Source organism: Limulus polyphemus, unplaced genomic scaffold (assembly GCF_000517525.1).
Source record: "Limulus polyphemus unplaced genomic scaffold, Limulus_polyphemus-2.1.2 Scaffold1703, whole genome shotgun sequence".
Classification (NCBI taxonomy): Eukaryota; Metazoa; Arthropoda; class Merostomata; order Xiphosura; family Limulidae; genus Limulus; species Limulus polyphemus.
Genome location: NW_013667313.1, coordinates 154,381 through 162,189, shown reverse-complemented (window position 1 = coordinate 162,189; position 7,809 = coordinate 154,381). Strand labels below are relative to the sequence as shown.

Genomic DNA, 7,809 nt, shown 5'->3' with positions numbered 1-7,809 from the left:
AATTACTCTGTACTAAAAGTTTGTAATCGAGAAATAATAAACTGGCTTAATCAAGAAAGGAGTTGTATCGCTGAAGTTCCTAGGAAAGAAATTCTACAGGAAATTAACAAACAAGTAGATACGTAACACTATTATTTTGCACACATAAGAATAAAAGTCTTTGAATAACCAACTAGGAATAAAAGTGACTTGTCACAGATTCCTTTATGTTCAACAATTAGATTAACAGGCTTCTTATTTTGTGATTCATATAACTTTTGATCCTATGTCAGAGTATAAAAATTAAGCTATTTTTGAACATATCAAAAAATGTTTTATTTCAAACAATTCAAACCCAATTTAAAACCTCCATCCATGTGCTACAAGGGTACGACAAATCATCATAAACTAAAACACATCTTAGTGAAATGATTGTAATCCCTCAAAGTTTAAGACTAACTAAGATGAACTTGTGACAACATTAACAAGTATTCTTCATATTTCTATAAATCCTGATAAAAACCTTTAGTGTGGACCTCTCTCAATCTAAATATTAGTGTCAAACATCAGAAAACATTTAAATATTTTCTGGATAAATTTTATCATTCTTCCTTTGCTTTTTTATGGTATATGATATACATATTACAATCTCGATTTTATATTTCACCAAGTTTCCTAATTACAATTTTGAACATTTGTATGATACTGCAGCTTTAAACTTACAATAAAATTCAAACAGCTAAAATCTTAGATTTGTAGTACAAAAACATACAATAGCATATCTACAAATACAAAACATAATAAATAAATAAACTAATTTGAACATTTTATTTTATTCAGAAAAGAAATAAACTTAACTATAACCAATAATATAGATTTTACAAATGTAGTAATAATTGATCTCTTTCATTTATCATGATAATTTTTATAGCTACCAAAAATATTTATAACATTACTGTGAGATGAATGGAACCTACAAAGTTCTTCAAATATTTGATGTGTATGAAAATTTATGTATTCATATTCAACTTAATCATTTGTGTTTATTTAGATCTCTAATAAAATTCTTTGGCTTCAAAACTATTAATTTTTTTAAATTGAAAAAAAAAGATCTTACACAGATTTAGTAGTTCTTATAAAGAAAAAATAAATCATACACACAAAAAATAGTTATAAATTCTTTCTCTTTTTTTTCCATACTAAAAAATACAAAAAGTTTTGTAAAATCTTAATTACTTCTACTTGGCAAAGGCAGAAGAATTCTGTAACTTTTCTTAGATTTTCACAACATATTTTACTAAGTAAGTTTTTGCATATGTTATTCTAAAATGCGAGGAGAAAGAACTATCTGGATTACCCTCACTGCAGGACAGTTCTTTTATTTCTCTGCAAAGAAGATAATTAAAAACATTTATAGATAATCTCCAGGCTTACTGCAATGCACGTAGTATATGCTGCAGTAAACAATTCTTATTCATACCTTGTAAAGTTTTAATTTTTCAAATCCTTAAGCTTATTTCCATAAAAAAACAATTAAACAAAGGAAACATTTGAATGAAGAATGAGTTACATAAATATATAATAATGGAATTGCTATACATAGAGAGTTGCAGATTTTGTTCATGCAGCCTTACAGTTTCTCAATGTATGATTGTGGAATACTTTTAAATATTCTGTATTACTCCACATAATTCTGTCAAGTTGTTTGATTTATGTTTGCAGTGTTTACATATTAAAGCCCATACAACCTCAAGATTCTTTGTATCAATATTTTGTGCAGATAAAGTCATGTCTGTGAGGGTTCTATCTACCTCTTTACACTCAAAATATTGATTCAACATACTTGCTATATGCTTAAAATCAATGTCTTGCTGAAAGATAAATCTACACCTAATGAGTTATGTATCTGAGAGAATGGCATGATGGATCAGAAACTTCGTGTACACATCAGCAGACAGGATGTCCTCAATTATGAATTCAACACTGACAACTGGGTGTGATGCAAGCTCAAACTTGTGCTGATCTTCCACCATGCTTCACTGTAAAGAACACACACATCTCCAGCTTTGCTTATTCCACTGTTTGTTGTATGATGCCTATTTCTAACTTTCAGTTTGGTTGCCTCTTCTCAATAACAGTTTTTGTACAGCTTTACATTTCTTAAGACCATTTCACACTGATATGTTTCTATTGTTATTCATTCATAGTTATTTATACCAAGGTCATTTTCAAAACCTGAAATTTACCATCACCTATCTCATAAACAATATATTCTGAGATACTTAATATCACTTTCAGAGTTTCAGTTTTCTACATCAACCATTTCTATTACCAAAAGTCTAGCAAACAGTTCTATTGAAACATGTAGTCCTGTCACAATTTTTTGCATGCAGTATTTTTGACCAGCCAATACTTTGATTTTTTACATGGTTTTCATGCAGTATTACAGCACTGGGAGATATGATTGGATGCAGACTACTACTAGTGGTCAATGGCATAGCCAGGGAGGGGGGGGGGCATGTAGCAATGGCCCCCTCTTTGGCTTTTATTTCCATTTTTCACCAGTTTTTCCCTGCAATTACTAATTTCTCAATGTAAATTTTTGCAGTTTTATGCTCTTTAGCTTCACCTGACATCTAGCCCACTCAAAATCCTATACACAGTTTCCAAAATTTCAACTTCAGCGTAGTCGCGATTCGCTGTAGCTGAGTGACATCAAAAAGATGGCATGTTATTGGCTGCTATTTTCAGTGTGCATACTGACATCATGAACTATGATTCAGTTCAGCCGTGTGCACTTTAGGTTTGACAGGTTCTGTTTCCAAGTTGGTTTTACCAATGACTTTGGCAGTTCTTCGGTGTGTTTAAGAGGAGGCTGGGTTGATTCTAGTAAATCAAGGTGGTAGAATTTTAGTGATATCAATGCAACAATAAGGCTATTGTCATTAATATGACAACCATATCTATACATATATACTGTCATTTTGCTGTATATCTCTTATTAAGAGATATACAGCAAAATGCTATCAAAATCTTGAATTAACCCTATTGCCACAGGTACCTTTTACTGTGCATGACACAAGGTTTTAGTGTTTAAAATCCAAAATTTTATTAAACAACTTTTTGTGTAAGTTATGCCAATTAGAATAGCATAAAATCTTAGCTAATAATCCATATTTTAATGGTATACAAGTATTAAGTTCTTAATTTTACAAGGCAATATTTAAAAAAATCTTGAACTTCCCCTAGGGTGATACACATGATACATTTTCTCTTGGCATGTCATCATCCCTATATTATCCACCAACCCTCAAAAATTACAAAATTAAACATAAAATACTTTCTATAAAATCATTATTCCTCAAACAAACCATAGCTATTGAATAGAAAATCAGACCCATCCTACTACACCCAACTGTCACATCCTCTCTTTCACAATTTGTTGATAGTTCTCTCTTACCTTTCATTATATATTACCTATAACCAATAGAAAGTCAAGGTTTTCATCTGTCAAATGACATATTGTATAATGTTATGTTCTGAACTGTTAAATGTCAATTTCATTCAGAGTACAAGCAACGTTCCCAAGGGAAAGTTAATGACTAGCTTGGACAAACTTGTCTACTTTTTGCATGTTATTAGTCTATATTCTTTGGTGCATTATTTAATTAAATAAAAATTATTAAGTGCATTACTATCTATAGTATAAAAAATTAGGGTTAACTCTCTTCAAAAACCAACAGCCAGAAAAAAAGAAGATTGGGTTAGTATTTTATTTCTTGTTTTTCATATGTATTCTTTATTTATTATTATCAAAGTAACTAAAATCTACAAATATGGAGCTTTTTAAGTTATCTAAGACTAGATTAGGTAAAATAAGTAATAATACTAATATAATTAACATGGGTCACGAGGAACGCATATGAGCAGCTCATGGGTAATGTAAATCAATAGCGTACCATGAGCTGCATGTTCCCTGAATGCTTTACAACTTATTATGGCACGAGTAGTAGTTAGACACAGTTCAAAGGGTAATAAAACAATAAAATTTAATTATAAATAGATGTATACTATTACGAACTTAGAGCTACTTAAAAGATAAATGAATGTAGTTTCATGTTACAAGTTGAAGTCATTCTAGAAAGAAAAAAGGTAATTTAGGTTTATTTCAATTTTTTATTTTTTTTTGGTAGTTACAAGGTCAGTCGAATTGACCACTCCCATTTTGAGGTAGGCTAGAGAAAATAACAGATAAACAACAAAGTTTGACTGAAAAAACAACGTTTGAAATGCATTTAGTAGGTTTTAAGGATTACACAAAGGAAATTTGAGATGAGGAAAAGTATTTTTAATTTTAACATGAAAATTACTTTGCACATGGACTATTCAAAACAAATACTCAATATATTAATAGACAAATCTATTTTATTTTATTAAAAAGACTTCTCTAAAAAAATATGATTTTTTTGCATGTGAAAGACTGCCAAATTTTGTGAAGATATATACACACTATATTGAAAGTTAGAAGTATTAAATCTATAAAGACTTTAATGGAGTACAAAGAGATCATGTGGTCTGTCAAATTTACTGAACCTTTCTTGAGAGAGTTAAGACATAAAGTATGAAACCATCTACTCAAACAACTAGTAAATGTAGCCTAACTAAATATTTATCACTTTTATGTCTTAGGTAGCAATTCCAAATTCTGCAAACAAGGGTTATAGCCTAGTCTGTGTTAATCAATAGATATAGCATAGATATTTTTCAATTCTAACAGGCACATTACGCTTGGCATAAAAACAATAGGAAGCGACAGAAGACCCTACATTCATTCTGATCAAAGAAGAACACTACTGAGCCTGTGGCCAGATGCTCTGATCAAATCCAAGATGATCATATGGATAAAGTAAGTAAAATTACTGCTACTACAACTAGTAGTAGTAGTGGTAGTAAAAAATATTTTACTAAGACGAAACTCCATCTCTTATGTTTCAGGTGAACAATGTTGATGTGATGATGAGCTCAGATGGTCCAAGTCTCTCAACATCACAGTGCTAGTAGTGCAAGTTCTCCAACATCAGGTTCAGTACCACCAAGCGAGCATTGTGATATAGGACTATCTTTAGGGTCTGATATGATATACAAGTTAACACCAGAAGGTCGTTTGCACTTGTTGATCAATCACTAGAAACCCGATAGTAAATTTGTGTGGCCTCACATGGAAAGGAAAGAAGGAAGTAAAACACGGAAAAAGTATTTAGGACTACAACACCTCAGTGGCAAATATGATTGTTTTGCATAATCTCAATCCAGACAAGGTATTTTAAGCATACCTTGCATATTGTTTGGTACTAAGAATGCTGGTGGTATTCCACTGGACAGACTCATCTGTTTGCCACTTGAAAATTATGCACATTTAACAGGTCATGATGGGTACTTGACAAGTCATCTATCTAAAAAATTTCATGAAAATAGTGTATACAAGGCCAAGATGTTGAAATCACAAAAACCCAGTGGAGCATTGGATGTACATGAACAGGTAAATTCTGCACTTGCAAACGAACGGGCACAGAACTGGAGAGAAATAAAGTGCATCCTAGTTGTTATTGAGCACCATAGTAGTCTAGGGATTACTATGCAAGGTCATTGTGACAATGGACTTCTTTCCGTGGATGAGTTGAACAGGGAAATTTCCATGAAATGCTTCAGATCATGGCATCAGGTGGTGATATGGTACTAACAGACCATTTAACTCAGTGCAAAAAGAATGCCTCCTATATTTCTTGAGCAGTCCAGAATCAACTAATTGTGGAAGAAGTGAACAACAGTAAGTATTTCTCACTGATGGCTGACAAAACAAAGGATACCAGTGGAAAAGAACAACTAAGTGCATGTCTGCAATATGTCATAGAAGACACATCTAGCCACAAAAGACTTGTGTCTTGATATAGTCCCAGATATGACAAGAGCAGGACTTGCAAACCAGTTGCAGAATATAATTATTATTGCTGGAGTGGACATTTTGTACATGGTAGATCAAGGGTACAATGGGTGCTGTCACCATGTCTGGTGACAAAAATGGTGTCCAGAAGCACGTTCTTGAGAAATGTCCCACAGCCTCATATACTCGCTGCATATCACATTGTCTTAATGTTTGTTTAGTCAAAGTATGCAGCATGCAGGAAATCCAATCAGCAGTTAGTTTAATGAATGAAATTGCACTTTTTTCAAACAGTCTCACAAAAGGCTATCAGTCTTACAAGACCATATTTCTGAGATGTGTCCATCAAGCTCTCATACAAGACTAAAAGATCACTGAAAAACATGATGAGTGAAGAATCAGCAAGATAGCCTGATCTAGCCTTATATCCATCAGTAATAGCAAGTCTAGATGTTTTGTCAATGAACAGAGAAACTACCATAAATGGCAAAGCAACTGTTTAAAAGAAAGTAATTAGTGACCAAGGTTTCCTGGTCAGCTTCGAATTACTAACAGCAGTCCTAAATGCTACCAAACCTTTGTCTGAAAAACTTCAGGAAACACAACAAGATCTTATGGCTGCTTTAGGAAGTGTACAAACCTGCAAAGATGTGTTTCAATCCTATCATGAAGGTAAAATGTTTGATCACCTGTTTGCACAAACTGATGAAATGTATGGAAAAGACATTCCAATGCCTCAAAACATTAATCACCAGAAAAATGAACCAAACCCTCCAGCAACATCAGCGAGAGAATACTACTGCAGAGCTTTATTTCTTCCTTTTATAGACCCTATACCGGCACAACTCCATGACAGATATACATCTCGACACAGCAGTACTCTACAATTGGGTAAACTTGTTTCCTCTCTTTCTGTTTAAACTAACTTTGAAATGCTTAAACATGCAGTTAAATTTTATGGAAAATTTCTTGACAGAGACATAGATCTTGTTGAAGCTGAATATCTGCATTGATAAAGTTATTGGAAGAGACGGGAACCTAAGGAGAGGCCTAAAGCAGTACTAGAGTCACTGTCTGTTGTCAAAAGATTGGGCACTGCCACCAACGAGTGTTCTAAAATATCTGAAATCATACCTGAGGAGCACTATGAATCAAGCAAAATTGAATGGACTGGCACTTCTTTACGTCCAGCATGATTTCATTCTTGATCACAATGAAGTTATAAATGAGTTTTCACGTGGGAGTAAATGCCTTATCTTCCACTTAAGTCTGAATTCATTGCTACCAAATGATTCAACAATTGTCTATTCACAAGTTTGAACTAATTTTAATATCTCAGTAACTAACTCTGTAAATTGTAATTGTTTCCTGAATAACTTTTCTGATTATCTTTATTGCGTTATTTTAAGATAAATTCTGTCCGTACTGAACCTGAAAGTTGTAATTATTAGGTCATCAAGAAATTGATATTGCATTTTGGAACACTTTCATTAATCATCCCCAGGTATAATAGTTAAACGAACTGCCTAAACATCACGTTAGTGTAGCCTACATAATGTGTAAAGTTTAGTGTACTTTAATCCCTTATAGTGGTGGCACACGACAAGACACACATTCAGCATGTAATACTGTTTAAGTACAAGAAGGGAAACAATGCCTCTGTAGCCTCAAAGAATATTAAAGAATTTTATAGAAATGTTTTTAATGTTTGTAAGTGTCAACGATGGTTCAGCAAATTTCATTCAGGTAACTTTAGCCTTAAAAACTGTGTTGGCAGGGGCCGACATGTTGGAATTGATATTGATGCTCTGAAAATGCTTGCTGAGTCTAACCCAAGGCAACACACTTTTGAAATGGCCCTAAAATTGCATGTCTCTCATGAAACAATA

The 7,809-nt window shown here is 32.8% G+C and overlaps 1 protein-coding gene across 11 annotated transcripts in view; it reads right to left on the bottom strand.

Annotated features, from left to right (window-relative positions):
• Nucleotides 1-7,809, bottom strand: part of LOC106464628 (protein Daple-like) — a 142,667-nt gene that overhangs the window by 76,927 nt on the left and 57,931 nt on the right. The gene's annotated exons all lie outside the window — the stretch shown is intronic.